The 26,805-nt window shown below is 42.5% G+C and overlaps 1 protein-coding gene across 4 annotated transcripts in view; it reads right to left on the bottom strand.

Moving 5' to 3' along the window:
• Window positions 1-24,229, bottom strand: part of rhbdf1b (rhomboid 5 homolog 1b (Drosophila)) — a 44,921-nt gene extending 20,692 nt beyond the window's left edge. For all 4 annotated transcript variants that reach the window (XM_018762038.2, XM_018762037.2, XM_018762040.2 and 1 more), the window contains exon 1: window positions 23,919-24,229. The gene's annotated coding sequence lies outside the window, so the exon portion shown is untranslated. The remainder of the gene's footprint in view (window positions 1-23,918) is intronic.
• Between the last annotated feature and the right edge of the window lie 2,576 nt (window positions 24,230-26,805).

Here is a 26,805-nt window from a genome sequence, read left to right on the forward strand (position 1 = left end):
GCATATTTTTTTTAATCTACCTTAAATTAACTTTGTAAACTGGAAATAGAACTTGGAATGAACAATGGTTGAAAGAATTTGAGCAATTAAATAATTGCACTCTAATTTAATCACCGTCGGTCAATTCAGTGGGTAGAAATGAACAGATAACCACACCACACCACCTGCCATTCCTGAGCTACAACTGAAGATCGCACTCCTTGGAAGTAAAAGGTTGGCCGTCCCAGTCTGTTGTTCCTGTAAAAGGAGCGCGTTACAGTTTCTGGCCACAGGGTGGGGCTGTCATGCTGGCGTTCCGCATCAGCCATCCCATCAAAACCCATGGAAAGTACAGCACTGCACAGTTAAAAACAGACATCATGTATACAAGAACAAGATAAAACAGGAAAAACAAGATAGCAAGGACATCTGTTTTATTTTTATTCAGCTTTCTAAAGCATTGGACAATAAGCTATAAATATGTGTGCCTTACACTGTTCGCTGTGTGACAACAGGACTGAGATTTTCCCTCCAGTAAATCTCTCAGGGATTGGGTGGATCGAGAAGAGGTGGGTTGCTCCTGACCAACTGTGCGCCGTAACCTCACAATGACTTTGCATTCATAGCTAATGAGGAAACACTTTGAAAAACACCCCACTTGACTGCAGATCAGCTGGCTCACATGCAACAATGACTGACTTAAAGACTTCCATGCTGATCGACCAGTGTTTCTGGGTTGACCAGCCCTGGCCCAGAGTCCATGTTGGATTTTGCTATACCTGAGCTCATGAGTGTTTCATAGTAACAAACAGGAAGTCATCATACCAGCTGAGTGAGGGATAAGCTCAGTAGCTAACTGGCTTCCTGTAACTGCCCAGAACAAGTTTGAGACCCAGCTAGATGGTCAAAGGATCTGCAACCCAATACCTACAAGGCCTGATCACTCTCTGCACCCCAGCAAGAGTGCTATACACCTGCACCTCTCACCATTGGCCACTCTTGTTCTGTCTTCTCCCCAGCATGCTGGAGCAAACTCCCCATTTCCCTCAGAAATGCTGAATCCCTCTCAGAACTCAAGAAAGGTCTCGAAACTCATCTCTCTCAAATGCAGTTCTTTGTTGATCTTCCTAGAGCTTCAAAATTAGCCCAGCACCATCTGATACTATTATAGGCATATGTGCTATTTGTTTTTCCACTTGTATAGGTAGCTACTTAAACAATGTGCGCTAGTAAAATGGAGATTTTACACAAACAAACAGTGCTTTAAAAACTGTTTTTTTTCACCTCAAGTTGCACATTGCTTAGGAGAAAGGAATCTGCCAAATACATAACTGTAAAGGTGTTTTCCAACACTTGGTAAAGTGCCGCTGGCCAGGAAAAAGGCTGGCTAGACCTGGAGACGGGCCACACTTCTGAACTCATTTGAGAGGCGCTGTAAAAAGAACCAACAGCATGTGCGTGTTGAAGCCCAGTTCGAAAATGGAGTGTACCGTACCCTTCTGCAAGTGGAAAAGGCAGCTCACCGTAGCAGAAGCAAGAGCTACTTCTCATTGTCCTTTCTCTTCCATGTAGTCTACAGAGTCATGTTTTAAAAAGGTCACGAGAGATGAAGCTGGACTGAATTTCGCTTTTCCCACTTCCTGTGGAACAGTTTACAAGGAACGCTGTGTATCGGCTCCTTTGGATCTGCTTTATTATGAAAACTTTTGTGCTTTTTCTCCTAATACATTGTTGTTGCATTGGTTTTAACATTAGCACGAGTCTCCACGCTCGTGGTCAGGTCCTGGAGCACGGTCAAAGGTACGGAGGAGGTGACTGTGTGGTAAAGTGAGGTACCGGCAGTGATTTTTTTGCGAACCCTTCGTTTGGGGGGGGCGGGGGTTGAGGTGCGGCAGCAGCCACGGGCAGGAACACGGCTCGCGCAACGTCGGCACTGCGCTCATGTGTGCCCCACCATTGTTCCCGTGTAATCCTCACCACATCTCAGGCCTAAGATACATGTAGGAGCTGGGGGCTGGGTTGGGGATGGGGATTCGGCGGGGGGTGAAGACGCACAGGTTACCCTACCCCACCTGAGGATAGCGGAGAGAACAGCTAACCGTATAGCAGAGGGACACGGAGCAACCCGACAATAAGGCCAAAAGGGTTCCAGTAATCAAACGGGTTTATCTCCTAATAATTTACCAGACACAGCAATTATGTCAGCACCTCTTCACAGGGTACATGACTCCGGAACATGTGTGTCCTTATTATTTCAAGTCCAGTTGTTCACCCACTGCACCACCACGTGAAACATGCACGTCCTCGAGATTTCAAGTTCATTTCCTCATCCAAGAGTTCGCACTCGTTGGTACATGTAATTTGAGGATCTCCATACTGCTCCTCATCCGAGTAGTTAGGAAAGTTTCAGGCGATGCCAACTCAATGTATCCTTAAAGCACACATACTTCAGCTTCTCACTTCCACTGATCTCACCAGCTGGCTGTCCAAGGTCCCCAGCAGTCCTAGGGGAAAGGGGTTTCCTCTCATTTTGTACAAATAAACACTGATTCAGAGGTTCATGGGCAAAGTAGAGCCTGTGTTTTTTTTTAATTAAAAGCCTTGAAATGCAAACAATGGCAGTACACTGTGATCAGCATGTTGAGACAGTTTGTACTGTGGATAAAGCAGCTTGCTGTCTAACAGACTTGCTGTAAGACAATGAAGGCTGGAGTACTGACTATAGCCTGTGGTGGCACTGTTGGGCTCCATGGAGAACTTTCCTTTGGCCCAAAATTTGATACCCACCTAGCCCATCTCATTTCGCTAACTTTCATCTTAACACAAACCCACGCAAGATTGTTAATTCTGAAACTGAACCTTATTTAAAATGTTCTGAGGAAAAAAAACAACACTTAAATGCTTAGGTAAACAATAGGTTCTCATTAAACTGCATTTAATCCACAGCCGGTGCTAGAGGGGGGCTATGGCAGGCACCGCCCCAAAGATTTTCACTCTATCCCTCCAAGAGCAGTTTTTCATAATCCGACTAACTAAAGGCACACCCACCCTTTACATCTCACTGCCCCCAGCCAAAACAGCCAAGAACCGGGTCTGATTTAATCCAAAAATTTATGTCTGAGTTATTGTCTTTTAGGCCATAATTTCCTGAATCCAGTTTGTTTCCTTCAGTTTTCCTTTAACTTCCCATATCATGAGGCAACCTAAACAACTTAAGAAAAAAATTGAATCATCCTGATCTGAATTTAGCATGAAAACTTGAGCTCTAGGGTTCTGCTGGATGCCAGCGGTGGGTATGAGACCAGAGCCACTTTCCTGTTTTGTGAAAAACCCCAGCCACCAACTGTGTCAGGAACTGATGTCCATGCTGCTCTCCATCAGCAACCCAGCGCTCTGTCTCGACAGGTCTAGCCGGTGCCACCGTGGATCGCAGCAACAGTTAAGCACAACCATGATGATGGAGCAGGTGTGACGTGCACTCGCGCCACACAGAAAGCTCCAACACTGACTGTAGTGGAAAAAGCCAAACCCAGAGCTGTGTTATCGAAAGGATGTATCACATTCCTTTGCAGGAATTACATCTTCAGTAATTCTGAACTTACTGACTACTGCACACAACCAAATAAGTAAAGTACGTTTGATGTAAAGCATGCATTGTTCTGCAGAGTTCAAATAAATTGCTCCTTTACCTCCTTTTCCTTTACCTCTCCTCATTTTACCGTGTGCATCTACTTAAGTGAATTGTTTTTACCACTCTCTTCCAGATCCAGTCTGTGCTTCAGGTTTAATGCTTGGGTTGGGTCGACCACTAAGGACAGTCAATGACATGACTAATTCTTGTATTTATTTTTTTGAGAGGGAGGAGAGAACTTTGTTCCCCAACAGGGAGGTGCTTCAGCACAGCCTGAAACTACAGCAACATCCTCTGTTTAATGGCAGCCAATGCCACCCCTTCCACCAGATGCTGTGGGTGTTTGGCGGAAGGGTGTTGTTTCGGAATCCAAGTCCTCTTGCCGTCCTCTGCTGTTTCTGGGAAGAGGACCTTCAGGAGCCCAGAAGATTGCAGGATTTCCAAAAGAGGGACACTGGAACCAGACGTGCAACCCTCGAATGTCGTCCGAGTGTGAAGCTCACTTTCTGAACAACTGATTTCTAACACTGGTTTTTTTTCTCAACTTCTATATAGAAGCACATGTCCCACGCTAACTACAGACCTGTTCAAACAGTAATTTGTTAAGTAGTCTTTTCTAGTAACAACTGCTCTGCAACAGACACTTAACTTTTGAGCCGCCAGACAAAACCAGTCCTTCCAAACCACTTCCAGACTGGAGTGTAAGTGTCAAGTCTGCTCCCTTCCATTGTGTTGCCGTTTACTCTGAAAGTGACAGATTTTAAATTCTGGGTGCTCATTCAGGAGTAAATATCATTTATTCCACATCCATTACTCAAACGCCAGGTCAGAAGAAATATCTAAATAAATTCTAAAATACCAGCAGATTAATATCAGAGGTCCACTAAATGAAAAGCATTATACAAGCACAATAGAGAGCTTCCACACATTACCCCCTTTTGTTAAAAGTCACATATTTATTAATCTCTTGCTTCACACAAATTGCACAATGTTTGCACAGAGCAAGCAAAAAATGTTACTTTTTCCATATACAAGCTTCTGGTTTTGACAAACCATTAGTTCGTATTTACGGTCTAACTCTTCAAAATGCAAGGGTTGAATGTCATTCTCTGGAGTGCAGGAATAGCTCCCTGGTGCCGACCACGAGTCCAGCAACTTGACAGCGACTTCCCGGGGCGTGTTTCAACTCTGACTGTTGTGGTCCTGGGTTACACTGCACAAGCCAGCAAGAGGAGCAAGAGGAGCAGCAGCTCATGAGCAGGGAAAACAAACAGGTGAGGGCTATGCAGATGCAGGGGACATAAGCTGCATAAGGACCCCCAGCCACTACCGTGAGACATTGTCTCTGATCAAATGTCTAAGAACTGGCTCCAATGCCAGGTTCTGGCTTTTTCCTGCCACAGCAGCTACAGATTTTGTTTTATATTTACATTTATTCATTTAGCAGAAACTTTTCTCCAAAGCGATTTACAATTTCAAGGTACTTACAACAATTTACCCATTTATAGAGCTGGGCAATTTTACTGAATTTACAATTTTAGGGTAAGTATCTTGCACAAGGGTACTACAGCTGGAGGTGAGGGTCGAACCTGCAACCTTTGGGTCCAAAGGCAGCAGCTCAAATCACTGTGCTACCAGCTGTCTTCTACAGCAGTACAAATACAGCCCCTTATTTTATAATACCGTGCGCCTCTATACCAACAAGCTTTAGTTATATCAAATATCAGAACAGGGCAAAAAAGTCACAACAGGCCAAATCTTTTCACTCCCAGTAGAACAATAGATCCAGTCAATTGTCAGGTACTAGGATGCCAAAAAAAACAAGCAGCAGTACTCAAGTTTTACCCCCCTTCCCCATTGTGTTACACCTTTGGTTAAATCACCTTTGAAGGGCAGTTAATTTCACGCAACACTAACAATATTAACCATAAGAGCTGATGATACCGCACATTCTCAGCGATGTTCTACTGTTCCTCGGTCCTGATCCAGGTGAGGAGCAAGGTCACCTGTGGTGGACTGCCAATGGCCAATGTGGAAGCATCTAACAATCTCCACATCTGCCTTCTTAGAAAGCTTGCTAACTACCTGAAAATGTAGCTATATATATTTTAAATATACAAAAAAAAAACATTTTATAAATTGGAACAAATTCAGGGATAAATTTACAGTTACAAAAAATACTGACAGCAAGAAACCTTATTCCCTTCGCAGCTCACAACACACCCCACTCACGAATAGAAATGCAGCACATTTTCTGACGTTAATTGACACTTCCTTTCCAATTTTTCCTTCGATTTAAAAAAAGACCATTTTTAAAATCCCTTTAAGATTAGAACAATTGTTCTATTGAAAACTAAATTTATTTCTTCACTCCTCCTCCACCAGTACCATGCAATACCAAAAGGGCAACCTGAAAGGGCATTATATACCCGCTGTTATTTTGGTAGCATGAAAAACAGTAAAGCTTCCAGTTTCTGTAGAACCTGCCAATTAACCATTTTCTTCCCTCTTTAGAAGTGCACACTGTAGTTTAGTGCTATGATGACTATTCCTAAGCATGTTGAATAGTAAGACACAATCAACACGCAGGTTTTCCATATATTTAACTATTTTTTTGTACTACGTTTGTATTTCAGTTTGGATGACACAATCGCACGACAGGTGAAACTCAGCTCTCACAGCTCCTGGGCTCTGGGTTTTGACATGTGTCCAAATCTGGCTCAGTTTGCACAGAGTTTACATGTTCTCCCCATATTCATCTGGGCTTCGTCAGGGTGCTCTGGTTTCCTCCCACAGTACAAACATATGTGTTTCAGGTGACTCAACTGCCTGTAGCATGAGATTGCATGTAATTGCCTTGCAATGGCCTGGTGTCTCCTCCTACGTGCATCTTGTGTCATGTCATATGATTCTGGGATAGGCTTTGAACCACCACAAACCTACACTGAACTACTAGCTATAACAGATTAAGTTTCACAATTTTCATTTAAGCACCTATTTCCATTGGACGGATCATTATCTGCCCACAATAGACACAATGCGCGCGCACGCGCGCACTCACACGCACACGCACGCGCGCACTCACACGCACACGCACGCGCGCGCACGCACGCATGCGCACGCACACACACTTTCGGAACCGCTTGTCCCATACAGGGTAGCGAGAAACCGGAGCCTACCCGGCAACACAGAGCGTAAGGCCGGAGGGGGAGGGGACACACCCAGGACGGGACGCCAGTCCGTCCCAAGGCACCCCAAACGGGACTCAAACCCCAGACCCACTGGAGAGCAGGACCTGGTCCAACCCACTGCGCCACCGCGCCCCTGACACAATGCACATCTGCACATAATAAAATCAACCCTGAAAAGTTTACTTTGATACCTGTGTAGTACCTTTAATGGTCTCAGCATGTAACTCTTGTCAAATTTACTCAATGTGGAAATAAAAATGTTAGTTGTTCCTTGGCAGGAGTGTGTCCTTGGCAGTAGGCAGTGTAGTGATTAGAACAGTTGGCTTGTAGTTGAGAAGTGTTGGGTTCAAATCCCATTCCTCCTGCTATACTCTTGATAAATGTAGGCTGAAGTGAAATAATAAAAATACCATACTGTCTAATAGAGAAATCACTGCAAGTAATTCATATTAAAGTCACCTATTTACTGTTACAAAGTGCCTTAGTGATATTTACTTATATCACCAAAAGTTATACATTAATCTACTATATATATATATATCACCTTTTGATTTTACATCCTGAGGAACTGCAAAACTTCTATGCTTTTCCTGTCTGTCACATTGCTTTCTGAAGTTTGAGTATTGGTTGGTAATGTCAAAAGCTGTACACTAAGCATTTCTGTTTTCTACCAAAAAGTCCAGAATGTCAAAGTAAACAGCATGTGAATGTGTGAAAGACATCAATATGTCTATTTCTGCTGCTAGACTTTGTAATCATGCCATAGTGTGACCCGCAGCTTCATCTGCTACATGACTGCTTTATTGTAGAGTAATATTTATAAAGACTGGCTCCATTGTAAAACATTTTCAGTAAATACTGGAAGAAAAAAAATGCAAGTGTTGCATTGTGCCTTTTTCAAGATGTTTTCCCTAAAGCCTATGCAAGGCCCTAATTGTTGTTATGCACTTTGCATTAGGGACATCACTGGTGTGTCGTCCCCGCTATCGGACAGAGGGAGTATTCACATAGACACAACAGGACACCAGTGCTTGTGTGTTGCCAGCAGTGCAGCATCTGTGATTGATTACCTCATTTATTTGTGCTGCGGGAAGGTTGGACACTTCCTTCCTGAGCGCAGCATGTCCGGGCCCTGGGCTACAGCCTTCCTTCGTGCTCTAAGAGCGCCCCTTTGCTCCAGCTGTGCTCCTGATCCAGCTGTGGTGCTGGCCTCCTTCCCCACCCGGCCGACCGGCAGCCCAGACCTCGCACTGCAATGCTGTGCTGTCAGCAAACGCAGCAAGTAATCACAGCCAAACAGCTTCAGATCATCACTGCTTGCTCCTCAGCTGCAATATATTTTCCACAGATACAAGTTCAAAATTTGGACAGCAAAGAGGGAAAGGAAAAAAAGAACATCAAACTCTGCACTGAGAATATTTGCCCAGGGAGCAAGGACAGGCATCCCCCAAAAGAGTTATCACGAGCATGTGCAAACACTGGATAGCAGTCTTACTGAAATGCAAGGCCTGAAATACACAGTGAAGAAATATGTTTGATTTGTAAAATAATTTAAAAAAAAAAAAAACTCAAGACTGTGGGCTTACAAGACGGCTGAACACGTGACACATGCTGCATTTTCCAGACATTTTGCCACTGTGACTGACACTTCTGAATTAACCAGTGACACCCAAAGCCCACATCTGTGTGAAATGAATCCTTGTGTGCGACGAGACATTGAAGAAAAATGTCAAGCGTCCATTTCCGCAGGGGTGAGGCAGTCAATAAGCTCTGAAAAAAAGTTATTCTGTGGGCTTGGTGGGTTTGGACTCCAAACACATGACAAGCTCATGGCTTTGCTGTTTGGCTGAGAGCTCCAAAAAAGCCTGAACAAGTTTTCTGCAAAGGCCTTCAGTGTGAAAGTTGACATAAGTCTACACGAGGGTTTACGACTAGGTAGCACCGTACCAGGAGAAAAAGACAGAATACACACAGAAATACATAAAACACCTGATCTATCAATTGTGAATCAGACATTGAATAACTTCTTTCCTCAGGCCATCTATCTCATGTACAGCTAAATGCCCCCTAGGGAGTTAGCTGGTGCAATAAACAATGCTATTTATATTTATATTTATTTTTCACATCATATCTCTCATTTACTTTCCCTTGCATTGTGTGCGTGTATGTGTGTATATATATATATATATATACACACACACACACACACACACACACACACACATACATACATATGTATATAACATGTATATAACATACCTGTACAAACATATAATGTCTAGTGTCTATTTTGTATATTGTGTACTTTATACTCTATATATTTTTTTTTTTTTAATCTTTAATTAGCCCACTCTACTTTTATTATGTGTCTTGTCACTGTCATTTTGTCTGTGCTGTGGAAGTTCCTGTCACCAAGATGAATTCCTTGTATGTGCAAACATACTTGGCAATAAAGCTCGCTCGCTCATTCATTCATTCATTCATTCATTCATTCATTCATTCGAATAATAAATTATCCTTATTTAGCTGGTCCTGGGGGGGTGTGCTGGCGCAGCCGGTTTGGCCTGTGCCTGCTCTCTGGTGGGTCTGGGGTTCGAGTCCCACTTGGGGTACCATGTGACAGAGTGGCATCCTGTCCTGGGTGTGTCCCCTCCCTCTCCAGCCTTGCGCCCATTGTTGTCGGGTTAGGCTCCGGTTCACCGCAACCCCGCTCGGGACAAGCAGTTTCAGACACTGTGTGTGTGTGTGTGTGTAGTTGGTCCTGACAGGCTGCAATCCAGTAACTGTACGAGAAAACAAACTGCGTGGTTTACATCAGGCAAACTAACCACCTAAAGAAGTACTAGAATAGTGCAATCAGTAAAGCAAACCAGCGCATACTGCAGCCATTCAGCCAAGGATGGGCTAAGCAGTTCTGTCCAGTTTACTCATGCTTTTGGAAAAATTTTATTCTTAGGAATCAATTATCCCAAAGTATTCAGCATTGAGAGAAAGTACAAAACTGCAAAACTACACCGATGCATAATCTGTAAAATTATCTGTGATTGGCATGTCTCTTCTGTGCACCCAGACACTGGGTGCAATCCTTCTTCCAAGGGCTTCCTCTGTGACAAATAATACAACGAGAAGACCCTCTCGTTCCTTCCGCAGTGTATGAGGAGACTGTGGGAGGAGGAGGGAGCCTCCCACTATGTCAGGCCACCCGCACGGCCAAGCAAAGCACTCCTCAAACATGTGAGGAAAAGCTGTGCATACCTCGCAGGCCTGTTTCACACCATTAACTTGGTGGAGTCAGGTGAGAGGGTGCCATGTGGTGCGATCAGGCCACGCTATGCTCACCATGGAAACTAAAGGCACGTGCAAACTCCTCGCAGCCAGCAGCGGCTTCACGTGTCAGAGCTGGCGGGGGGGGCGGAGAGGAGAGAGCTGAGCTGAATACCCCTGAGTGAGCACGGTCCTCCTGGCACGAAGGCTCCCTGCAGGGTCATAGCCCATCACACCACGAAAGAGCAGAAGGCTATTCTTACTACAGCAGTGAAAGTGGCAGCACTGGAATGCAGAGAGAAGGTATACCTGCATGCCATGGTAATTATTACATCACAGTTACAGCACATACACCTGGTGCTTTTCACATCATTTTCATCTCTAGTACCTCAACCTTAGGCGTTTTACATTAGGACTGGGTTGGAGATGCAGCCCATGTTTTTGCAGACCCCTCACTGAAATGAAATGAACATTTGAAAAATAATAACTGCAGCATTCTTCGAGTCACTGCATAACTTAGTGGGATTCAGGACATTTCCAAGAAAAAAAGAAAAATTCACCAGCTTTCTTGTTCCGATACTTCCAGACAGTTGAGGAGGTGTCTGAGTGTTCACACTTACATTTATTCATTTAGCAGATGCTTTTCTCCAAAGCGATGTACAAAATACAGTGTGTAAATTACACTAGCAGAAAGAGAGAGTTAGATGCAACCGTGTGATTCATAAGTACAGTTAATTTCTTTCCACCATATGAATCAATGTACATCACACGAGTAGCTGTTTAACCGTTCACGTGAAGCACGTGCAGCAACTGCATGTCATGATGGCCCCCAGTGGTCCAGACCTCTTCTAGGAGAGAAGTCAAGAGGGTACCTCAGCCATGATTGAGGTCACAAATTACGAGCTTGAAAAGTCAGCCTGATGTGTATGAAAACAACCCAACCAGAGGTTCAGACAGAGGAAGAAAACCAACAAGCCCAAATTATGATTCAATCATATTATGCTGCTCTGCTTCAATGGCACATGTGCAGTTCAATGTTACAGGCAGCATCATGAAACACAGAAGCTGAAGACAAGTCCATGCATTAAAACAGAATACAATCCACTATGTTTTAATATTAAATTGAGTAATTACTGAGCATGACTAAACCCCTAATTATTTTATAGATTCTTGTGGGTCTTTCTAAGCAGTAGTGGAGGCAAAAAATCCAAGTCCGATAAAGTTTCAAAGACTGCCATAAACCGAGTTCCTGTACAATACTTCACTAGTAATAGAAAATCCTTCTTGATAATGCATACTGACATCCGTTCGTTCCAGACTGAACTCAAACATAACTTAGTTTTTGTTTGTCTTTACATTTTGCAAATATTGTTTTATTTCATCCTGAGATTGTTTCATTAATTTATTCAGAAAGTACAGGCTGAGTGCCATTCAAACACGGAGCAGGTAGACTGTTCAGTTGTTCACTGTCACAGGTGGATTACAATGTGATGAAGGGTAATTCACATGAATAATTTGTGCAGGTACCCTGTCATCGATTCCAAATCAAAAACCATAGTGTGAGTTGCAAACATTTCATTGTGGTCTGTGGAAGCCATAAAAATACAGAGAGATTGTGTTGACACAGATGGGGAGATTATGATATGAAGGGTTTTATAAAAATGCTTTCCACACAGTCCCTGCTCGGTGTTAGTGTGACAGTACTTATGAGACCAAACAAGAAAAGCCCATAAAAATGTCACGATGGCCTTGGAAAAGGCTACCGAAGCAAACAAACAACCGCAAAAATCACTGTACGCTAAAGTCCACGTTTCATCGCCGTTTGTTTCCAAAGCCTCTGGAAAACTGCTCAATAAGTAAACAAATAGGTATAAATAAATTACAGATACTCCTCGACTAACAAAGGGGTTACATTCCGATAAACCCATCATAAGTGGAAAAATCGTAAGTTGAAAAAGAAGACAGTACCGCACCTACCGAACATCACAGCCTAGCCTACCTTAAATGTGCTCAGAACACTTAGCATAACCTACAGCTGGGCAAATGTAAGCAGGAGACACACATGGTCGTTCAGTACACATGATGGGATGCAAAAACACAAATTAAAAAAAGAAACGCTTTCAATACAGTATCGGTTGTTGACGCTCGTTTGCGTGATCGCTACAGAGACTGAGAGCGTGGTTAAGTGGATGCTGCGGCTCGCTGCCATCGCCCAGCATCAGGAGAGAGTATCATACCCCATATCGCAAGTGCAGGAAGAGATCGAAATTCAAAGTACGAATTCTACCGAATGTGTATCACTATCATATCATCGTAAGGTTGAAACATCGTAAGTCGAAACATCATAAGTAGAGGAGCATCTGTATACATGTGCTTACATGATGCAGTGCTTGTGATAGAGAAGCACTGAAGTTCAGTTGTAATTAATAGCACCAAACATTAATCTGTTTATTTTTTTATTAGACTGAGGTAAACAACCAAAACGGCCGATAACAGTAATTAAAATATTATACAATTTTGAATAATTTAACTCCATCTATTATTCAGCGCCGGAGGCTAGAAAGGCATTTTCTGCATGAGAGGGACTTTCAGAGCAATTTTATTTGTGAACTCGGTGAAGTCATCGCTGCTTCAGTGTCAGATGGGCTTATTTCTGAGTTCCTCTCCACATGCAGTGCCTAGAATTAGGGCAAATACTTCTGACTTGAGTCACATTGAGAGAACATTCCCGTAAACCAAGCCTGCTTAAAAGGTACGCATGGTTTCCATTTCACATCAGCTTCTTTTTCTAATTTATTCAGCAAATAAAAAAGATATTATACAGTTTTTACAGTGAAGTGTATTTGATCATGCCAACATTTGGCATTTTAATTGGTCTGACTCAAAGCAAGTTATGACAATGTAGTTAGTATGGAAAATTATCCATCACAGTTGCAGCTGAGGTAATCTTTTTCATATCAGTCTCAGACAAGTGAACTCAGAAGCCCATTTCATCAATATGCTCTTGGCCTATTTCACAAATTCACATACAGCATTTTGGAAAACGTGTGATGAAACAGACAGAATTTTAGCTATCCTCTTAAATAAATTTAAAACTCAAAAGGGAAAATAGCTATTAATAATGTGTTTATCTCTCCTAGACTACCCAAATTCAAATGCAAGTATGAAGTCATGTCGAGAGAAGTTATCTAGGCTGTGGAAAGTGAGTGGGTAGCTCTTCCCAAGGCTGGATGGCTGAAAGGCGCTTTCTCATGGGAGCTGTCTTATCTCACCATGGTGACAGGGCCACGGCGGAAGGTTGCCCGCTGCCTATGGGTCCCTCCCAACTGACCTCCACCCTGCCCTGTGATACACACTCACACTCAACTGTGAGCATCCATCTCAGCTAGAACTTACTGAAGACCTACAGAGTAGGAGCTGTAATCCAATCACAACCAATTAGTCCGCAGCACTGATGCAAGAAATGTAAGACCATGTAGATGAATATCTCGGCCGAGACACGTCAACGTCAACATTTGTATTTGCTGAAATTTCACACTCATCTCAAAAACTGAACTCGTAACCAAACTTGCCTTTTCCGTTAAACATTTTCATCTTTACCAGTCTAACATCATGTGAGCAGTGGCTAGCTGCCCAGACGTACTGTGATAACAGAAGATACTTCATGAATATAAGGCATATTTCAAGAGGGACAGCGCTGCGGCTGAGCGATTCCCCTGTTTATCTCCGGTCCACCAACAAAGGCCTTTTTGTGCGCTGGAGGTCAAACATCACCCCGTTAAGTGAGTTGAGACAGGATCCTGAGGAGCATGCCCAAACAACATGTGATGTGAGCTTAAATTCTTTGCAACGTGCTGCCCTCCCAGGGACAGGCTCACACAGACAGCCTCATTGTGCATCTGCACTGACACCGTCCACTGCTGGTCGTGCCACCCCAGCCCTTTTCTAGGCCCAATAATTGGCCACGAGATAACATCAGCCAGGGAAACCTGTGGCAGGACGGGCTATTAAAATTCCCCAAAGCAAAAGTTAGTGTGGTAATGGGCAGCGCTAATCACTGAGAAACACAGGCTTAGCCCTTGACTTGCTCTGACAGCACCCAACAGGACTCTTGGCTTTAGAGCTGTGGAAATGTTTGTGTCAGACTGTCACATTTATGGTGAAACTGAGAAGTTCAATAAATGTGTAACAGGAAGACAGGGAAAAGTCAAAGCACACTGACATTTTAATGCCCGACTCCCTGTTAGACTCTGAAACGCCTGAAACACGGGGCAAAAAACGCTAAGAAAAAGCCAAATTAAATAAATAACCAGTCACTCGACACAGTATCTGACTTCAAAGATGGAGCTGACGTCCAGCACACAAAGAGCCCTGGCTGTGGTCTGCCGGTCGCGGTCAGCGTTGAATCGGGAGCAGGAAGTGGAGAGCGATGAATTGCTAATGAAAAGAATGACAAGGACAAGTTCCAGGAGAGACCGGAAAGAAAAGCTCCCTTAATCTACAAGTTTATTCCCCTTCCAAAGGACACAGACAACAGTATGGAAAAAAAAAAAAGACTGTTCTCACATCAGCTGTGCACAGCGCTGTTCATTTGACATGATAATAACTTTCTATAAACATTACACAGTCAAAGCATTCAGTAAAGCAGTTAGTGAGACATCCTTGCCTGTTAAACATTACTTTATTTTAGCTGACACTTTCCACCAAAGCAACAGACAATGCTAAGGTGCTTACAACTACTTACTCATTCATACAGCTGGGTCATTTTTACTGCACCAATTTAAGGTAAGTACTTTGTTTAAGGGTACTACAGCTGGAGGTGGGATTCAAACCTGTGGGTCCAAGGCAGTAGCCCTAACCACTATGCTACCAGCTGTCCCATTTGAACACGTGCCAATCTCTTATACTATAGTTCAACATTGCTACCCTGAGCCCCTAACCCACATATAGACTTGACAATAATTATATATATTTTTTTTTGCCTTCCCAAGTGCTGACTCAATATGGCTTTCAGCACAGAGACAAGGAATTTCTTCTGAAATGGGGGTAAATATTAATCATCTGTACTTTTGAGCCAAGGAGAAGTGAAATGCAGGCTTCAAAAGTTAATCTCCAACTGCACCTTAGATGAAGCTACAACATGTGGTATGTTATATGCTCTGCTTTATGTTACAGGAGCTTGAGAAACAGAATTTTTTGTCTTCATATTAGAGGAGCAGTTACAGGAGCTGTAACGGATTTGAGAATCTGACAACGCCCTGTCATTTTGCTTTAAGTCCACAGTTTTTGAATCCTGGAAGCATCAGTGTTAAAGCAGGCATGTGCAAGATGTCAATATGTATGTGGGACAATCAAAGCTTGTCTCAGTTTGATACCATAAGAACTAGTCACAGATGTGAGCTCTGGGTTCTCTATCCCACATAGGGAAAAGCACCGGATTAATGGCTGAAAACACTTCAAATTATCACAAATAACATAAATGTATTATTAGGGACAGGTTTACATGTAAGTTTGAAGTTGATCAGCTCATTTTAATATAGGAGTTCACTGACAGAGATGTTCTCCCTATTACAATAAGGTGGAGATACAGGGTTTTTCCACAAATGTGCTATTTGTCACATTCTAACCTTTATTTCACATAATCAGTAACAATATACTAAATGTGTTAAATGAAACAAACTTGTTATCAATGTGACAGATTAAGGGTTTGTTACAATACATACGTAATACATAACGATAGAAATAATGCTTAACAAAAAGAAAATAAATATGTAAATTTAAAATAATAACTATAAAAAATGTCAATATACAGTTGTATACAATTGTTTCCTCTCAGCGATTTTAGTGGGGAGCTTCCCATATAAAATATTTGAACTTGTAACCTATATTACAATTTTAACTATACCTTATGTAACTGATTTCAGCCAGTGTTGACCTTTAGCTTTCAGTCTTCAGATGAAATACAACACTAATGCATAATCCTTACTGAAAGAACAGGAGACAGAGTCAGCCTCTTTGTGAGCCTGTACAGCGTCACGCTTCATTGTTTCTTATGGATGTTTGATGGCCATTGTGTGCGAATGTGCAAGAGACACAATGAGGCTCATTGAAATCCCTAAGATCTGGGATTTAACATAAGGGATTCTTCTGTTTGGCTGTATCAAAATGGTAATTGCCTATAGCTGATGCTACAAGAAGGAATGAAAACGACATCATAGCTAAAATGCCCTAATTAGGGTTCATTTGAGTTGCCCGACTAAATCCTTCTTCAGTGTTTTAAAGAGTTCCAGGAATGCCCAGTGGTCCTTGTGAAAGAATCAAACCATAATCTATACTTCAGAGCACACATGAGCACGGAGGGCAAGTACAACTGTGGAACAATATGGCAATTTCCAAATTCATGGGAAGGGTGTAGCCTCACTATCTCCACATATCACACTTTAAATTGCAAACAGAAAATCTTCAAGTTCTGGTTGGTAAGGTCAACAGCTCTGCTGCCTTGGTCATCTCTGACAATGACAACTCAGATAAGACCCTTTAAAGAAGCAGGACCTGAGCCATCAACAGTCTTCCACATAAAGAACAGGACTAAGATCCTGCAGATCTAAAGAGAAGAAGAGTCATCATCAGTAGACAAGAGCACAACCTCCAAAGGACACGCCACAGGACACACTGATCCTGTTCTAAGACGTGCACCCAGCAGGGGTCCTGCTCTAGTAGCCTTGAGCAAAGTGACAAATAAAACACAAGCATGCCAAATAAAGTTTTCAGTAAAACAGCAATAACATCCATTCAACAGAAATATATTCATCTCAAAAATAAATGTGAGGCATGGTGGTGCAGTGGGTTTAGGAGGGTCTGGGGTTTGAGTCCTACTTGGGGTGCCTTGCAACAGACAGGCATCCCATCCTGGGTGTGTCCCCTCTCCCTCTAGCCCTGCGCTGCAAAGTTAGGCTGCGGTTTGCCGTGAACCCGCTTAGAACAAGTGGTTATAGACATTGTGTGTGTGTGTGTGTGTGTGTGTGTGTGTGTGTGTGTGTGTGTGTGTGTGTGTGTGTGTGTCTGAAAATAAATGTTCTACTTTCAAAGTTTCACTTGATATTGACCTACAGATGAATGTCTTCTCTTACTAATTTTATCATGTCAAAATAAAAATCTGTAGCTCTGGATACAAAAAAGGGGAAGAAAGACGTGTGTTCAGGTATTGTTAAATTTTGATTTGTTGGTTCAGTGGAAAGATTACAAGTTATATGCCAATTTCTTACGTCAGAAAACCCTCAGATAAAGGGGTGTCAGATTCAACTATCAGAATAGTTTTAAAATAAGGTCAGTTGATTAAATTGTTTTTTTTCCCCCCACATTTAATCATTTATTTTTTTCCCCACCAAATGCAGCTGCATTCATCACACCTGTTACTTGAAAGCAAAATCCCATTCTGACCCAAGCAATAGACTGAACCACACCATCATCATCATCAAGTAAATAAACACTGGATTATTTTGTGCTGATATATAATATACATTTTCTATTTTTGGCTTATGAGTTGGCACAAAGTGTCTTATATCATATGTAGGTATGTAGTACATTAATGGCAGGTAATGACCTTTACAAACTTACAAAGCTGTCTCACATTTCATCCATCTGAAATCAAAAGCTTTCTGCTTAATATATAGAATAACCGCTCAGATTACATTTTCTTCTTTAGCGACTTGTGAGCAAGGGGCCACAGCGATCACTGCCCTTCTTCCTCTGCAGCTTCAGGTAAGAACACTGGCTTTCTGAACAGGGCACCCGAAGGGCTCTTGTGTCACCCATGTTGGCATGTGAGAAGGCTGAGAGGAGACCTACAGTCACTAATGAAGACCACCAAGGCGCTACTGCTTTCTGACAAGCACAGGAGAACTGCACAAAGGCACAGCCAATTGGCATGTCACCTGAAATAAAAAGCCTGGGTGCCGCTTTGCGAAAAGGGCTATGTTCAGCACAACATGCATTAAAAAGCAGTTGGTCTCCTGCTATTTGGAAATTCGTACTGTGCTGCTTGGCCACCATGTTTCTCCGCAGTAACTAAAAAATTTTATTTATACAATTGAATACTTAACTGGGGTAACTGACAAGGCACACTGAACTGATGAAGGTCTACCGCAAACATTCACTGTGTCTGTTCTCAAGTCTGATGCTGGCAGAGAATATTGTGGTGCCCCATGGTATTGAGCCCAACACCCAAGAGCAGAAATTTCATGGCTTTTATTATCTAAACCCTATGGATTGTCCATCTCTCACTGATGCTGCTGCTCCAGCAATTCTGATATTTCCCGGCAAAAGCCCATGTCTCCGATCATGTCCAAATACATTCACAAGCAACCCATGAAGGCATGTCGTGTCAAATTGAAAAAAAATCATTTGCTACACTTTTAAGTGTCCAACATGGAGATATGAAAAATACATCCAAGGGCGCTGGGGTCTGTCTGCCATGCCAAAGATAGTATCTCAAAGCCTGGCTGCCCTATTTATAATTCACATATCATATACCCATATTATATCACCAGGGCTGTCACGGCAGGCCCAGGGCACAAGCCTTACTTGTGACCGTTCAGGCTTTTAAAGACACAGGCCCAGGCAACGGGACCCAAACAGCACTTGCCCCAAAAGCAATGCATCAACGCTTTCAGACACAGCAGAGTCAAGTGGTCCTAAATATTTAATTTGTGAGGTCCCATTTGTTGGTGCAGAGCAATGTGTTGTGTGGTGGCAGCATTTTACCATAGAAATATCAATACTTGTTGTAAAATATGAACATCAAATTCAAATTTTTCCATTAACTGGTGATCACAATAAAACATACTTTTTTTTTTTTTTTTTTACACCAATAAAGGGAGGGGAAAAAATGTTTTTGTATTAAAAGGTATGAAAAGCAGTATGGGAACTATGTAGGATTTTTAAAGCATAAGAAATCCGACATGAGTTTTCAAATAAAGAGTGTTGATTAGAGTATAGGAAGCTTTCCTACACCGTAAGCTTCAGGCCATGGGAGACACCCACTCATTGACTATTTCAAATGCACCAGGCTCAATTGACGTTTCACTTGACAACACAGAAGCCAGAGGGATTAATGAAATCCCAGACCATGAAGGATCAACTCAAATCTTGATCATTTTTTATCTCCAAGGCAAAGGCAAAACAATCGGCTTAAAAAAACAATAAATATTAAAATGTATCTCATTTGAAGAGGAGGCTGAGTTTTCCTTCCTGATGCAAGGGGCCCCCAAGTCATAATAGGACAGCAGGACATTTAAAGGCTTCCTGTTTCACCGCTGAGCTTCTTTGGTATCCCACACAATTGCCCACTCTCAGGCAGGAAAGAGGGAAAAGAAGTTTGGTCAATGGGGCTGCTGGGGGTGAGGAAGGTGGGGGGGGGGTTATATTTACATTTATTCATTCAACTGATGCTTTTCTCTAAAGCAACTTACAATGTTAAGGTTACAGTTCTTACAGTTACAAGCTTACAATTATTTGCCCATTTATACAGATGGGCAATTATTTTACTGGAGCAATTTTAGTGTATGTGCCTTACTTAGGTAAGATACCTTGCTCAAGGGTACTGCAGCTGGGGCTCAAACCTGCAACCTTGGATCCAAAGGCAGTAGCTCAAACCTCTATGCTACCAGTTGTCCCCTCAACTGTCATCCAACTGCCTTCCATGGGTGCCGGAACCAAAGCACCAGCCCTGAAACGAAGCCAGAGCATTACATACACCACTCATTTAGTGTCCCGCTGAAAGCATGTCCAGGCCCGCTCCCCAGTTGCCTCCGAGATGTGCGGAGGGAGGTTAAGCTGGCACGGGCAAGAACAGCACTCATACAAACAAGGCACAAACAGGAAGTTAGCACAGTGGGCCCGGGCAATCATTCCAGGGAATGTCTGCCGGCCAAAACATGGGGTGGGGGGAAGGGATCTCCAAGTGCATGCAGACCCCATAGCAGTAAGGGCCAAAACCTTGCAATGCAGGAAGCAAAAGGACGCATGCAAAAAAGCATTTTTTTTCTCCCCTAAACGTGATGACACCAAAGGGGAATTTTCTCCCTTCATTGTATTCCTACCTGTCTTTGCTGTGCTGAAACCTCTGCACTGGTGCAACTGGGACCATTTAGGGTTTGGATTAAAGCAAAAGTGAACCTAAAATTAAATGTAAAATATACTTTCAAGTAATATAAATACTTGTGAAATTTTATTAGCCATGTTCCCCTTAACAGAGCAATAAAAAAAGATCTTTTACAAATCCATCACATCACATTTGCTTTTTACAAACCGCTTCTGCAGCCAAGCTGCAACTCTCTTTAAACACTGTGGAAATTTATTCCGTTTCAATACTCTCTTTCCCGCCCATCTCTAAGCAGAAATGATAACTTGATAACCATCTCAACCCATTTACTGCTATTTGTCTTTAAATGCCTTATTCAAGGATGAAATGTGGAAACACTAATTAATTCAAGTTCTTTCAAAACAGAGACATTAACATTTCTCCTTCTGACCACAGTCAATACAGCCTTGTTCCTTGACACATCAAATCTCGCACTCAGAGACATCTTATCCACGGGAAAAGAGCAGCGAGTTAAAATTAGCAACATCTTTGTATTGGATAACGGAAGAGAATTCTGTAAATGAGTATAGAATAATTTATACATGTATTTAAACAATGCAATAATACCCGCCTCTATCTTTGTTCCACTTCTTATGTTTGACATGTTTAGAAGCCTGAGCTACGCCCACATCAGTGTATACTACTCCAAACTGATACTACGGCACAGCCTACTTAAAACACTGAATCCACAAGCATTAGATGTCTTTGCATTAATTGCTCCATCCGCCGTACGAATTGTTCACTCGTCAGCCTCGTGGGACTGGTCTGAACTTATCTGCAGTGAATGAACGCCACTGGCATTGTTTGCAAAGTTGTAGAACGAGTCGGTGTACCAGTGTGGCATGGAAAGAAATATCATTGCCTGTGTTTATTTTCTTGTGTAAAATTACACTGTGCTTACACACACACACACACACACACACACACACACACACACACACACACACACACACACACACACACACACACACACACACACATATATATACAAGTTCCAGTGAGAAAAGGTTTTGCACTGAGAGGAGGATGGGGCAGCATGGGGCCAATGGCCCAAACATTCATACATGAGTGGAATACAAATGACAACCGTGCCGAGGTGCAACCGGCGAGAATCGTACGGAAGCCAGCAAAGCGGTGTAGGGTTTATGTCAGCTTGTGTCAGGTAATTCACAAAATCACGTTCTAAACAGAAACGTAACAATTCAGGGTTTTTTCATGCCGGTATCGCTAAGATGGCCTGGAGATATTTGCCTGAAGAGAATGCAGAAACTCCTCCTTTTAACAATGCATAATACAGCTCTTATTGAGTGCATTCTTACGTTGAGAAAGAAGAGCATCACTGCCCAGAGAAACAACCCGTCCTGTTAAAAGTACACAGGGAGATACTGGTGCATGGGTGGAAAAGACCTCCAAATATGCAATGAGTCAACGCAGAGTAATTGATCGCCCACATACTGCACCCTCTATTCAAGTACACTTTCCACAAGTTTGGAACTCCCCTCTTGAAAACAAAGACTACGACCTCTGGGAAAGCTGGGCCGAAGGGATCATCACAAGGCACGTAACATTAACTGCGGCACCGCAGACGAGTTCCCCCAGTGCCGTTCCTAAGGATGTCGGTAGAGAACGAGAAATGTCGGAAATGCGCCAAGGCAAACATCAATATGCAAAGTATGAACGAGTCATGTTTCTGCTGCACTGTATACACAGAACCTAAGCTCGGGCTGCCACACACCACAAACAGGTGGACTTCAGCTGCAACAACCAGTAAATTCCACTGGCGCAAACCTGATAGCGGCAACGAGCCCCATGATCTGGGTCACTGTGGTGGGGGACGCTATGCAGAGCTGTGTGCTGGAAGCCTGCTCCAAAAGGAAGAGTTGCCTTCACATCGATACAAGATGAAATTGACTCATTGGGTGCATCACATTGCTCTTGTCCACATGTCATGGCCCTTTGGACATTTCTCCTCCAGGGTGCCACATGCATGGATGGGGGGCATGGGCAAAAACTGATTGCATTAACATTCACCTTGGTAAGCCAACAGGTATTTTCAAACTCAAATCTTAGTGTTTGACAGACAACAGCAAGATAATATGGAAGAAAAGTTATTCACGAGCCACTGACCTTCTCCACAGACTCATGTAAAAACATAAAACTTTCAAAAAACCTCTCTGAGAATTTTGCTACAGCCTGCAACCGCTGTAGCTCTGATGCGTCCATTCAAATGTCACTAACCGGAAACATCTCACTTGGGCTATTCCATGGAAGAGCAAAAGCAGATTTCAACAGTAGTTTCTGTTTGATACGAGCACAACTGCAGTAGCAATCTTGTCCCTTTTAGCTGTTAATGCTAATATCAACTGCAAAACTGCAATACCAGTAAAACATATAGTGATGACAGAGGATCGTACAGTATACCATCATTGAATGTCGAGTTCCAAACATTATCTACATTATTTAATCTACAGCTTTTTAAAAAAATACATTCCACAGTAAAGTCAATCAGAACAAAAAAAAAAAAAACATTACAGCTCCCGATTTTAAAAACTGGCAGCTGGTAGTGTTTTAGACTTCAGTTACGGCTATTTCCCTTACGTTCTATAGGTTGCCGGTTTGAATCCCACTCTTTCTGTCAGACCCCTAGGCTACAATATTTTTCCCTGAGCTGATACTGGAACACACACACACACACACACACACACATATATATTTTCTGAACCGCTTGTCCCATATGGGGTCGCGGGGAACCGGAGCCTAACCCGGCAACACAGGGTGTAAGGCTGGAGGGCGAGGGGACACACCCAGGATGGGACGCCAGTCCGTCGCAAGGCACCCCAAGCGGGATTCGAACCCCAGACCCACCAGAGAGCAGGACCCAGTCCAACCCACTGCGCTACCGCACCCCCGCTATTGATACTGGAGCAACACTGTATAAATACGCAAATCATTGTAAAAATGCTCACCTAACCTTGTAAGTTGCCTTGGACAAACTAAAGGTGTCAGCAGAAGAAAAGTTAATAATGGCAATGACCGAAATCAAATGTTGGGTGAAAAGGTGAAACAAGTGGCCCTGGGCTGCTGGATAAGACACAAAAACAGGTGACTGAGGTTATGGGACCAGTTGCTGATTCATGCCTGAGTCTTGAGAGAGGAGTGACAGCAGGGAAAAGCTCCTGTCACTTCACTGTATGTCACTGAATGATACAAATTTACACTTTGTTTTTTTTTTTTTTTTTTTCCTCATCAACTACCTATGACGGGTGGGGATGGCGACTGAACTCTTTATTTCGCTTTTAAAATGCAGTTTCGAGCTGTTGTCCACAGCGGCAGATGACTTTGCACATTAAAGGGGCGGCAAATGAACGCGGGGGGGATGACAGGACGCACCGATTCGCTTTCGCCCAAAGTATCAATGAAGTGTCGCAAACGTGTCACACAGCACACACCTAACATCTCACTGGGATCACAGGACGCCACTGTTGTCATCATGTCACCGCTGCGTTCGACTTGGAAGCCTCATTATTTCCCCATCTCGTTTTATTTTAATGTCTACAGAATAAATTGTCAAGCTGTAACAAAGAGTGATTGAAACATTTACGCTCACAATCTCACATGTTTAACGCGAGGCATGATTTTTTGCGATCATCTGCGTTGACAGCAACACGCCACATGTCACATGTGTCAAGCCGGTACCGAAGGTACAACTCACCCTTGATGCGAATTTGTAGCTCTTCAAATCTGGATTAAAACAAATACCGGCTCTGAATGAATCTGACTATTCGCCCACATAAAATGCCTCCTCTTCGCCGTCACTTCATAATCCTACAGTCCGGTAGCTTCAGACATTATAACGTTGATTTAAAAAAAAAAAAAAAATCCGAGAGACACTCGAATTGTCGAGACAAACACTGATACCGAAATGTTCAGATTCCGCAAAAACAACGTATGGTGTGGTGACCAGGAGGCTCGCCGCCGGCGCGTTCCCGCACAGCCGAGTTCCAGCGCATCTGCACTTCAGACTCTCACAACGCCAGCCCCGCCTACCGTGCTGAGATTGACAGGCCAGCCGGTCTAATGGGCGGGCCGCTTCACAAGGCACAGCCAATCAGATTAGTCGAAGAATCACGACGTGTCGGGTGACCGCTCCCCGGTGCGGACAGTGAGCGTATACGACGCAATTCGTTTGAATCAACAGTGTGTAATCGGTCTTTCTGTAGAGATCATAGGTGTGCGGGGTGTCGTCAGTCAATTTTAATGTGTCTTCCTGATATTTGTGTATAACTCCAGTGACGGATCATTATGTTTTTGGTCCTCCCAATGCCGGGAAAGTTCTTACGTCACTACTAAATCAAACCTAGAGCTGATCGCAGTAACAGTAGGTTCTTAGTTTTGCCTATCACCCTGGGTGGTACCAATCGTTCGCCAAGGACCTTAGACCCTGCCAAAAAGTCCCAAGCCCAGATATAAAACGAGGTGGGTTGGGAGGGGAATCAACCCTACCCCGAAGTCTACTTGCTACAGAAACAGCAAAGTAATTAGTGTATACCAAATGCCTCAGTAACACTAACCAGCACAAATTGTTTTAAAATATTGAGTAAACTGTTAATCACTGTTCATTCATTCATTCAGAGACAGGGATCGTAGATAGATAGATAGATAGATAGATAGATACATAGGTGCGTTGACAGCTGTGTCATGACGCTGCCCATAAAAAAATATGACAGCGTTCAACGTCTGGGACACGTTGAAATAATAATGGGGCTACCATAAAAAGTCTTGACTACTCACTACTGAGCAGTGACGTGTGCAAGATGACTGATAATGTATGTGATGGACTACGGTGATCAATGAGCACATAAGACATCACAAGATAGTTCCGCAAGCATAGTTCTTATACATGGAGTCCAGACTTCTGACACATAGATGATACCGACATAACTGCAGGTTTCTGAAAATTATTGAAAATTATTATTGACATGGATAACTTTCCTCTGGGGAGTTTGCGGCACAATTTCAGTGCTATTACTACATCACTGACACGGGTGGGGTGTAGGGGCTTATCCTAATTGACCTGTCCCATTGATGTAATTATGTGTAGGTTTCCCCACAATGTGTGGGAGGACAGATTTGTTTCTGTGTTTCTCACATGTCTGTTTTACTGAGCTGGGAATTCCTCCCTCGAGTGAGGAATCCAATGCAGCTGAATTGAATGATGTTAACCACAGAATGCCTGAGAGTATGTAACTCTACCGTGCCAGTATAATCTGTGGCACATATATTGTGTCTAAAGGTTGATGTAGTACAATTCTTTTTAATAATTCTAAACACTGCAATGACAGAACTAGGCCAATTGTATTGCCATTTGATGATTTAATCAAAACAAAGCCAAGGCTACTATGTCACCACCTAGTTATGCCAAAATATTACAGCCCTTTTAAATAATAATACTAATACTACTACTACTACTACTACTACTACTACTACTACTACTAATGATAATAATAATAATAATAATAATAATAATAATCATCATAATTCATTTATCTGTTAACTGTACAACAAAAAACAAGTACTACTACTACTACTACTACTAATAATAATAATAATAATAATAATAATAATAATAATAAAGCAATATGAACAAATACATTAGGGTACTTGCATCTGTGTTTTTCTACAGGAGTCATTTTTAGCCTTGTGGCCCCAATATCTGATTATTAAGACTTGGTTCCTCATATGTTAAACCAGTAGATACTTACCCTAGCATTTTTGTCATACTTGTTAATATTATGTGAAATTACAGTTAAGCGCTTAGTCACCCCTTGCTTGGGTCTTAAAGGCAGTTTCTTAAAAACTGTAGCGTTCCTCCATCCAGCCATCCTGGCTTTTATCTAGTGATAAAATGCATTTATCTAATGATAGCTGAGCTTAGCATTTTGAAGTAAGGCACTCTTCTCTTGCTATAATGTATGCCGGATTGCTCCAGTAATCCTCAAAAGATGTCCAATATTACTGTGTATTTCCTTGCAGATCATTAGTGGCAGGTGCTTTTAAAATGTATTTGGATGTTGCATCTCCTTTGCAGACTGCTCTGAGATCTGTCACATTGCAGTAGATGTAAGCTAATAACACTGCCAATTAAAATGAAAATAAAACCTCATTAATTGATCTGTACAAGTAGAAACAACAGTAGGCAAGAAAATCTATTATGTGTTAAAAATTAAAGGGACAGAAAAAATCAGAACATTTATAAAATTAATCTTTATTCACAGTGATTAAATATCCATATTTTTATCCTGCAAAGTACAGGAATGCTAGTCGAGTGACAAGCATGAGTGAGTGAAAGTTCTCTGCAGTTACTTTTGCAGCAACTGTTCGAAACATTCATTACCTTTATGTTGAAGCAATTTGACTGAGTGCACAGTCCATTAAGCCCAGATTAATATCATCTTCTGAGACAAGAGTGACGTGTGATTAGGGAATGGAAAATGATGGAGCCATAAATGGAAAGTAAGCTGAATTAAATTGCAGAGTAGAAGACAGATTGGTATACTGTGATGTCCCTGTGGTTGTCAGTGCCACAGAGCAGCATGATC

This window comes from Scleropages formosus, chromosome 20, assembly GCF_900964775.1.
Source record: "Scleropages formosus chromosome 20, fSclFor1.1, whole genome shotgun sequence".
NCBI classification, from domain to species: Eukaryota; Metazoa; Chordata; class Actinopteri; order Osteoglossiformes; family Osteoglossidae; genus Scleropages; species Scleropages formosus.